Source organism: Argiope bruennichi, chromosome 3, assembly GCF_947563725.1.
Source record: "Argiope bruennichi chromosome 3, qqArgBrue1.1, whole genome shotgun sequence".
Taxonomy (NCBI): Eukaryota; Metazoa; Arthropoda; class Arachnida; order Araneae; family Araneidae; genus Argiope; species Argiope bruennichi.
This window is the reverse complement of record NC_079153.1, coordinates 107,198,814-107,210,072: the sequence shown is the minus strand read 5'-3', so window position 1 is coordinate 107,210,072 and position 11,259 is coordinate 107,198,814. Positions and strand designations below refer to the sequence as shown.

The 11,259-nt window shown below is 28.8% G+C and overlaps 1 non-coding gene across 1 annotated transcript; it reads right to left on the bottom strand.

Moving 5' to 3' along the window:
• Positions 1-8,906: 8,906 nt before the first annotated feature.
• Positions 8,907-8,978, bottom strand: Trnac-gca (transfer RNA cysteine (anticodon GCA)). Its single transcript has one exon. It is a non-coding gene; the product is annotated as a tRNA-Cys (tRNA).
• Between the last annotated feature and the right edge of the window lie 2,281 nt (positions 8,979-11,259).

Here is an 11,259-nt window from a genome sequence, read left to right as displayed (position 1 = left end):
GATAGTCGTAATTAAATCGACTGTTAATTACATAAAAATATATTCTATGCAATCTATTTTGTTGATATACCTTGTCATTTCAAAGTCTTTTAAACCCTAGAAATATTTTAAAAACTTACTATAAAATAAATAAATATATATATGCTAGTTATCTTTTTATAGTTATTAGCAAACCGGCTCACAAAGTTTTAGAAATAATGAATTTGTACTAAGTAATATATTAGACCTTTTCTGATAGTTGGACTTCCTGTTTGAAATCTTTTCTGTTTCCTTAACATTCCAAGTTCTTAATACTTGTTATTTTGTATATATGTAAATAACATATTAATACATTAACTGAGGTACTTTTGGCTTTTAAGGTTTAAATATAAATTTAAAGATAATTTTCGTAAGCAGTTATGCTTTTTCAAAGTATATTTCTGATTGTAATGTTTAAAAATTCTGTAGTAATTTTTTTTTCCAAGAAAAATGTCTGAATTTGCACTTTTATAATATTGGATTTAGGGTATTATTTTAAACTTTGAGAAAGTTTTAAAAATAACTACCAATTTGTATTGTTGTAAATAGTTATTTGCAAAAATCTTTGAAATTTTCGCTATTTGTTAATAAATATATAAATGAGTAAACTGCGTGAATGTTGAAAGATTTTTTAACTCTTCCACCACAGAATATTTTTACAAGGTTTATAAAAATCTTCAGAAGTACCTTAAAAATGATACGGAATTTTAATAACCAATACTGCATTCATATTTGTATAGCAATATATACAATAACTTTTCAATATTTTGGAAGCATTTATGGTTAATAATTTGTATATATATATATATAATGCAGATAACATTTAAAAGCACAATATTGTATGTTTTAAATAGCATTTTATTTGAACAGATCATTTTTCAGCTATACTTGTATTATTCTTGTAAAAAAAACTTTGTAGATATGTTTTGTCAGAACTTTATTTATATGTGAATAAAACAATTTTTTCATCATACATATGCATTTTTTCTGTTCTTTTATAATTCGCATTTTAATTTAAGACACATGTTTTTAAAATTATGATTCTTTTATTTAATAACTTGAGACATTTTTAGTTAAATCATGACTTAAATTTTCTAATTTAGATAGTTGCTGAAAATGATGAATTTGAGTAATTTGTCAGTTGAGTTGTTTTCTTTAAATATTTTATTAATCTTTGAAATTGGAGAAATTATCTTTTCCTAGTTAATATTTATCCAGTTTTAAGATATAACTCTTAAATATAGTTAAAAAAAATCCATTATATACTTATGAAACTTGGCTATAACTTATGAAAACCTGAAATCGTAAATATTTCTGATAGTAAGAATGGTGCTGATTTTACAAAATTTTAATAGCTAAATTAATTTATATTGCTGGGAAAATTCTGTTTTATAAAAACAATTTTTATCTAGGTGTGTGTGTGAAAAATACATTTGGTAATAGCTGAATGATTATTGAATAAATAGTGTAATAAGAAATAAGTTAATACATATTTATTACATATACATATTTTACATAATTTAATCAGCTAGTACTAATCGCATTCCTATTAAAAAATCATGTAGGTTGAAATTGGAAACTTACTGATGAATTTTATTACCGAAAGTTAACTTTTTAATATAATGTAACATATATATATATTATTCAAGTAGTAAATTATGATTTTCGAAAAGATGTAATATAATATGTAAAAAATATATATATTATTCTTTTTAAATTTGAAATTGCCTTTAATTTATGAGTGAATAAAAATACATGATGTAAATATTTTTTCTTTAAATGGATGGATGGTATTAAAAAAAAGATTTAATTTGAAAGGGTAAGAAGAATTTATTGCTTTTGATGCACCATTTATATTTTGTGATAAGTACAATATATATATATAATTCCATTTATAACGTTTTATTTTTTCCAAAATTTATTGGCAACAAAACTTTTATAATAATAATAATAAAGGAAATTGAATAGTATTTTTATATATATTGATTTATTTGATTTAATAGATTATTGAGAATTAATACATTAATGATTTTATTTATTTTTATAAATAGAATTCTTTTAATTGTATTTATTAAAACCTATTTATTAATATTTTCTTATTGAGCTTTATAAAATTAAGTTTATTTTTCCCGCTGGAGAATTCTCATATAAAAGAGTACACAATTTTTTTTTTTTTTAATATGACAGGCTCTCCAAATATTTTTTTGCTTTCAATTTTTGAAAAGTCATTCTTATAATTCATTCAGAGAATCAACTAGTAATTTGTTGTCTTAAAGCCGTTTTTTATTGCTAGGTTTTTTTTAAAACATTACAATGGTAATTTTTTTTTAATTTTAAAATTTCAGTCTTGCACATCATATATCCTTATAACTACTCTTGATTATTCTTTACTTTTATAGCAACTAATTTTCTTTATGTTTTGAACGGATTTTGTTCCTTGTTGAAACCATATGATATATATATGGTTTCGCATGATATAGATATGGTTTCATTCATATGAACCATATGAATTTTGACCTAAAAGATACTAAATTCTCAAATGACATTATAAATTATGTACATTCTCATTTACAAAACTCATGTTTCTTGAATTCGAAGGATTATAAAACATACATGCTGTATATTCAGATCAGTCAAATGTAATTGTGACTTTTAATATTGGAAACATTTTAGTGTCGAAGATGATTCAATTCAATATCTCTGTGGAATTATTATTTCCAACCTATTGATGCTAACAATGTACCTGAAGCATTATTCTACTGCATTTGTCATTAAAATATTTTCAGATTATAATAACTATTTATAATACATCAAAAACATTCTATGAATTTTTGATGTACATATCCATCATTTTCAATTATTGAGTTTTTTTTTTACTACCTTTGAAACTTTTGAGTTTAATAAATTTATACATCCACCAACTGTTTAATTTTTTATGTAATTGGAACTTCAAGTTTCTAAAATATTGAAAGGAATATGAAAATGAATTTGAAAATTTATTTTTATTGCCATTGCGATATTTAAATGCAGTGCTTGTAACTTAATTCATTTCTGGAATTTTCTTTTAAATCAAAACAAATTTGCTAAAGAATAAATGATATTTATTATAAATGTGCTTTTTTTTCGTTGAATTATTTTTTTTTCCTTAAGTATATTTTCTGAATTGATTTTTCAGCTACGAAACTTTTCAATATGTGCACTTTCATGATGAAACGTTTTTTTTATTTTTATTATTATTAAATCAGTACATGTACAGCAAAAAAAGGAGTGATTTTTCTTTTGCAAACAAAGAGGCATTGAACTTTCATTTGATTCACGGAGATGCCAGTTATTTATATAATTGCACGTACGATTAAAACCAGGAATGCTATTTTAATTTATTCATGCAGTGTTTATTTTTGTCCGATTCCCCGCGCCTCGTTTACTTGCAGTATTCAACAGAAAAGATCTGCAATAAGTTGGTGCTAATTTTCTCTATTCTTCAATTGCATCATTAACAACAAAAAAGAAAAAAACACGCAAAAGAACAAATTTTTAACTTTTTTTTAGTTTTCGAATTTATGTTAATTTATAAATTATCATTTGATCAAATTGCAATTAATCTCTTTAAACTTTATTAGTCTGAGTTGTGAATTAAATGAACTGGTATATTGTAGTTGTCTATTTATTGACTATAATAGCCATCGTTCATAAAATAAAGCATACATAAAGCAATAAATAAGACACCAATCGATAGTTTATTTATTTATTTATTTTTACCGATTTCTACGTTAGCGTATACAATTTGCAATAAAATGCATTGTTTCAAATCTGAGTTTAAAAAAAATAAAATACTAAAACATATTGTAGTGAATTTCATTCTCATATCAAATATTCTATCCAAAGAGGTATTGTAAATGTGTTCATATTAATAATTTATCCTTTCTATTTGCTTTTTTTATATGCTATTTCGCTGAGTATTTAATTTCAATAACCCAATAAAAGACTTAATCCTTTCTTTTGGTGGAAGGGGGATTTTATTTAATGTGCTAAAATTTCGTACAAGTTTATAGGTGAAAATAAGTTTGCTTTGTAATTATCACTTTCAATTTGCTGTATGGATATGAATTTAAGACAATTTGCTGCTAAAGCGAAAAAAGAAAATGATAAATATACAAATAAAATAACGCTGCATCGTGACAGAGTTGCTTGAATTGGCAATTTTCTGCGATTTATTTAACTATTCAAAATTCATAAATTTGTCTTTAGTTTTGTGTTTTAAGGAAAATATTTTAAAGATAATTAATTTCGAAATTAATTTATTAACCACATATAAATCCCAACACCATTTTTCTTTCTTTTTTTTTTTTTTTTTTCTCATTTACCATTGCAGTTTTTGATACAATTCGATTTGATATCAATATTATTTTCCTTTGGAAACTGATAGCTATTCTATTCCAAAAAAATTTGTTGGGGGGAGGGGGGGGGTAGAATTGAAACTGACTTGTGTTTATTTGTATGAAGTTCCGTGACCTAAAACATATTTTCCCTCGATTGTTTTTAATTTGTTACTTTGAATGCGATGTAAGATTATTTTACCGGAATCGAATATCCTGCTTGTCAAAGATGGAGGAATAATGTCACTTTTCTGTATAATTTATGATCTACACTTTTTTACGCGAAATAAAGCTGACAAAATAAAGAATAAGTCCTATGACAAGGTAAACGGTAGATTCCGGGTAGGAAACAGTTTCACGGATAAAAATTTAAACCTTGGGTATCAAACTAGCGGCTCGCAATAAATGTTTTTAAAGGCTCTACAAATTTAACAGCATGTCTCAAAATTTTTTAAATTCCTACTTATTCGTAATTATTAATAATAAATCACAATAATATGAATAACATGGCTCAAAATATGATAAGTAAAACCAGAGGGAATGGTCTTTCCAAAACTTTCTCTCTTACTCTCTAAATAAAGATTTTATTCCAGCGAACGACTTACTTAGCATTGGCGTACAATAGTTACGCAATAAGTTTACTTTTGGCTTGAATTTAGTATTTTTACTCAGTTTAGCGTGTGACCCTTGGCGGTTAAGTCCTTGAATATGTTAAATATTTTAGGTGAATTTTTTTCCTATCCATTGAAACCACAATTTCATACAAAACTACAATTGTAGTCACAAAATATTTAAATCATTGCAGTTTTGAATTATCGCGTTTATATGTTTCTGATAGTACAGACCGACAGATAGTCTACCCATAATTGGATGTGGCTGAAAATTAGATAGGTGTCTGCAATATAGATGTTGAAACTGTGTACCTAATTTTATCCGTCTTGTTCTCTTCGTTTTATAGTTATCGTGCTATAATCGAACAATCGGACAAACAGACTTCCTCTAAACAGATTTTATTCAAAACTTGAAAGAAATCTATAAATTTGGTGTAAAGACTCTATACCAATAGTATCCATCTAACTCAAAGCGGTTTTGAGTTATCTTTGTCACACACAGACAGACGGACATTTTCCAAGAATATTCGAACTCGGGGAGATTTAAAACTTGGAGATTCGCCAAAATCTCAAATTCGAATTTCTTGACGATTATTATACTTCCTCTATACTTCGTAAACGAAAAAGGAAAAAATGAAAATGAAAAAAAAGAAGAAGAAAGTGGAAAAGAATTTAAACTTTAGGATTGAATTTGATATAAAATGTTAACATTTTAAATGTTTGAGGGAAAAAAAATTCTTCGATTCCCTGCATAGCTATTGAAATAAAAGCCATATGCAAATGGGAGTAATACAAATGCAAATGGGAGTAATATACAGTGCTGTTCAAATTTAAATCTATTATACAGTGATGTTGCGTTGTTTGAATTTTATAAATATTTTGTAACATTCCACGTTCCCAGTACTGATACGACATTTACAGCCAGCTGTGTCGTCGCTGTTAATGATTAAACTCCTCGAGATAGCCAGGTGGTGGATCTTTTCACCTGGGTAGTATCGCATCTGTTCATTAGCGACTACAGTGAAAGACCACATGTGGAATTCCTCGTCCAAGAGGTATTGATAGTTTCTTCAAAGAGAAAGGGGTGTGCATACATCTGGATGGTTCTCATTGTGAAAGGACTATGATAACTCCGTGTTCCAGAATAGTCAGTTATGAAAGGTGCATCAAAGGACCTTCCCACAACCCACTGGCGCCGCTGAGGGAGCATATTGCTGAACTCCAATTGGCCGAAAGAGAGCTTAAATGACCAATGTAAATTAAAAGGTGGAGATTGTCGCCGAAATAAAGTGCTGAGATTTTTTTTAGGGAGAGAGAAGAAACGAATTGCAGGCAGACTGTTGGACTACGCCCACGAGTTCGGAGTCCGGAGAACTACCCCTGGAGTGATCTTGTTGACTAACAACCTGCGAGTTCCCTGTGGTTTTGTTTCTCCGTATTGATGGAGAACTGAGTTTCAAGAAAGCCTTCGACTTCGACTGTTGTGTCTCCTACTACAGGTGTAAATAACTATTTATTTAACCAAGATTAGAACAAGTTGTTCTTTTGTATATATAGGACTGTAAAATAAAGAATTGTCTGGAAATTCTGCTTCGTTATTTGATGTCTAGATCAAGACATTATAATTTACGGGCAGATTTAAAAATATTTGAAAATTGGCTTATTATATTATAACCAATATTTTTTCTTATCAATGGAAGTAAACGAATGCCAGTTATTGCCACCATTCATCTTTGGCCAATTTTTTTATGTAGTCTCGGCAAACAAGATATCATTCAAATATGAAGTATAGCAACGGAAAATATGTAAAATGTCAGAAAAGAATCTTGAACTTCCTGACATGAAGCATTTACTTTCCCCTTGTTTTTTTCTCTCTCTTTTACGAAGTATAACAAAAAGAAAGTATTGTAATCGTCAAAAAATTCGAACTCGAGAGTTTGACAGATTTCTACGTTTCAAATCTCCCTGACTCCGAAAAACACAGTTTTTTGAGTTATTTTATTCTGTCTGTGGACAAGATAAAGCTCAAAAACGCTTTGAGCTGGGCAGATGAAATTTGGTTTAAACTTTGCGCTAAATTTGCAAATTTCTATCACATTTTGAACGCAACACGTTTTGAGTAAGTTGGTTTGTTCGGATGCCCTTTAAGTCAATATGATATTTTCAAAATAAGGAAAGCTAAGTGACTAAAATTTGTTATTTGACATTTTAACGGATTTCTACGCTTCAAATCTGACTTTGAAAAACTCAGTTTTGGAATTACTCCCCTCTGTCTGTGAACACAATTACTTCAAAAACGCTTTGAACTAGACAGATGGAATTTTGTATATAACCTTTACATTAAATTCGCAAATTTCTGTCAAATTTTGAAAGAAATCCATTTTAAGGAAGTCCGTTTTTCCGGCTGTTCGAATCTAAGTGGAAAATAAACAAAACTAGATGAATGAAATTTGGTACACAGATTTCACATCCAAAGTGTAGATAACTGTTAAATCTGAAACCAAATTTTGTCGGTCAATACTTTTATAAGCGATAGGTCAAAAATGCCTCGACTCAAATATATGAAATTTGGTATTTGATTTTGGTACTTAATTGTAGTTTTGTGTCAAATTTTAGTTTCAGTTGGTCAAATAAAAGGCATCCAAAATACGTATTCGGTATTCTGGTACTTGTTATTAATCGCTTTTCAGCGATTAATCGTCAGAGAACTCAACTCCGAGTTCTAATAACTCGTTCTCAACTCTTGTTCGCCAATGGCATGTAATTGATAATACACAAATGTATTTATTAGAGCGCATCCGAGAAAGTTTCGGGAAGACCACTTTTTCTGGTTTTTATATTATATTTCTAATTTATTTATTTATTTTTTAGTATGCTTCTTATAAATATTTCTTTCATTCTTTCTTTTTTTTTTTGGCCCGAAATAGCATACCTTGATTTAAATTTTCTGTCAAACATCGATTAATCGTCAAAGTTATCCATCCATGCTAAGACTTGTAATTAATCATGTATATTATAATTGCTGGAAGTAGATTAATATTTAATAAATAGTTCATTCATATTTCCCGTTTGAAATGGAATGAATGCATTATTATGCATTGCAGGATGTAATTTGATAATATTCGTTACGTCTGAATGAAGTGTGATTTCTTTCAATTTGTAGAAAGCTGAAATCATGAATGAAAGAACAAGGAAAATTTTATTTCAACTGTTCGAGACAATTTCTACATTATCAACCCTTTAAAATGTCTTTAGCATACTTTCAATACCGCAAGACCAGAAAAAAAAATTCCTTAATGATATCTATTATCCATTGTTAAAAAGAGGATGAACCACATGTAAAAACCACGAGTTTTTGGATTCTTTATTCCCAAAGCTATTGTTGCGAAAATAGAATACGTTGGAGATCTTTTGTGTAAAGACGCCTACGTTTTCCGTATTCGCTCTCCCATTCAAGATTTCAGTTTTCTACGAACTCGGAGAAATAACAATTTGTTCAACCGTAACGAAAGAATAGAATCGATGTGTACATATCTATATATGAAATTCTGGTTAATTTTTTTACATTCGACAACTCCATCTGTTCTTTGTTATCTTGTTCTCATGTGTGTTGAAAGTGTTCTTTATTTAACCTTTTATATAATTCTCAGAAATTTGATAACAGTCTTATAATTTTTGATGTTATTGACAAGGTTAATATTCCATTCTTTTTTTTTTTTATCTTTTTAAAGACTATATAATTTTTAAAATTAGCTTAGTCTTTATTACATATCCGTATCGTTTGATTTTTTAAAATTTCAACAATTCCCTTTTCCGAATTAATAGTTAAAACTTACGATGAAAAATGATGTTAGTGTCTTTTTTGATTGAAAAATGTTTCGAGCCCTAAAAACTATTTTATAGGGGGCACCCGGGTTTGAACCGGGGACCTCTCGATCTGCAGTCGAATGCTCTACCACTGAGCTATACCCCCTGACATTCGTCTTTATGCTTTAAATAATAAACTTTTAAGCATGAGAGTTTTAAGCTTGGTTATTTTTTAACTAATTATTAGATCTCACTAATTTTTTTTTTGATAATTGAATGTATTTTAAATAAAATATTCGAATGTTCTATGTTAAACATACTTTATGTTCGTTCCGTAGTTACCTGATGGCTAATAAATTTGAGACTTTTAGCTTAGTTGGATTTATGACCCATTTTGAAGCTATAAAAGGAGACTATTTTTGAAACTGAATGTGTAATTTTTAATTGCGATCAAATGATGAGGACATATGAGATAGCACCTCTTCCATTGAAACTTTCACATCACGATGGCAGGCACATGTACCACTCTCACACTTTATCAGCAATAGCAGCAAAAGAAATAATGCGATTCAGGCCAATTCCCACAATTACATGTCAAATCTGTCTTAATAAATCAAATACCCTTTGATATACGTTTGAAAGGTGTGTAAGACTTGCTGATTCATGTCTCGTGATCTGACTGAGGTTGAGAATAAAAGAATTTTTTCTTCATTAGCATCGCAAGGGCTGCGCTGTTCTGATGCTAAGATTGGTGGCCTCTAGATTAGAATTCCACTGAAAATCTATCTTATATGCATACCCTAGTGCATGTTAAATTTCACTTCGAAGGTCACATATCCTCCCGTTGGTGCTTTCGAAAGTTTGGAGAGAAGGTGCCAGGTGTCATCCTCGTCATTTATTCGATGTTCAAGTTTACGATATCCATCCCAAAAGAGTCCCATCTTACTTTAAAAAAAGACTATCTATATCAGTAAACTTAGAGTCTGGGAGCTCCATTCTGTCAACAAAAAAATATTGCATGATGTCATAGAGATCTTGTAACAATAACGAGGTTTTCTTTTGAGGTAGATTCCAAATCTGTTTCTACCCTTTATATAAGATTTTTTTTTATTGCTGGTTGTAAGAAGTTTGATGTTCAGGATACTAGTTCACACGGAACATTAATACAACAAATTAAATTAAACTTGGCAAAGTTTGAAAATTACGTTAATTGTGTGTAATTCAAATTGTGTTACTTAAAATTGGGATGCTGCTATAACCAAACAGATTGTAACAGAAATCATTAGGCCCAAATTTTACTATATTTAGTTATATTTATATCTCATTTTGTAGCAACATGAAAATTTCTTTGGATAGGATTTTGTAACTTTGAGCCGTAGTCAGATGACGAGGGCAATATTTGAACTAGTATACGTTCTAGAGAAATTTCGTGTCACAACCAATGAGAGAACATTTGATTTCGACGTATGTGACTTGCATCATAAATGTCCTCTTATTAGTATGGTGTAGAATTTGGAAATGCAGTGCAAAATGAGTTCCCGTTATTCGAGCACAGCTGAATATTCCAAAGTCCACCCCTTAAAACTTTTGTGTTTTACTCAAGATAATGTGATCTATATCCTATTTTGTGCCAATTAGGAGATGGGTGGGATGGTAAATATTTATGATACTCTATATGTTGAGTTACTGGTTACATATCACAAGTATAGATATATTTAATACGTTAAATGCCATGAGGATATTATTTTTCAGCGGTCTCTACTATTATTCTTGATATTAAGATTCATATTGCACACAAGATGTTTATAGTGTTTTAATAAAACCAGTAAAACGTTTTGGTAATGTATAATTTATATGTTTATTTTTGATATAATTAAGACGTATTTATTACTTTATTAATAGAATTTAATTTATTTTTTTGTTTTTTATCGCATTTTATACTGTCAGTCACCGATGACTGTCGCTCGTATCTATGGAAAATTTAACGTCAGTGACTGCCGCGGCCTGATCGGAAAATTCAGTGTCACTCACGGATGACTGATGTGGCATTTAATATATTAATGAGTAGCTGCAGAATATCTCACGATAAATTGCTAAATGAACGGTTAAGAAAAGTTTCCATATGCAGCTATAATCATGAATAAAAACTTGATCTCACAAACTAAACTATTTGTCAAGATAATGAAAATTAACACATTGATTACACACAATTTCGTATAATATCTTTTAATATCACAAAGAAAAAATATCTACGAGTAGATAGTTAAATAATTTTTAAAAACAAATAGTTCCACTAATGATTAACAAAAAAAAAAGTTTCCGCATGGCATTTTCATTGTGTTAAATAGGAAGACAGGTATGACTTATGAAGCTATTGATAAAACATGAAAGAATTTCATTTCTGACTAATTTTGGAGAAATCGTTCTTCTATGAAAAGTAAATATGA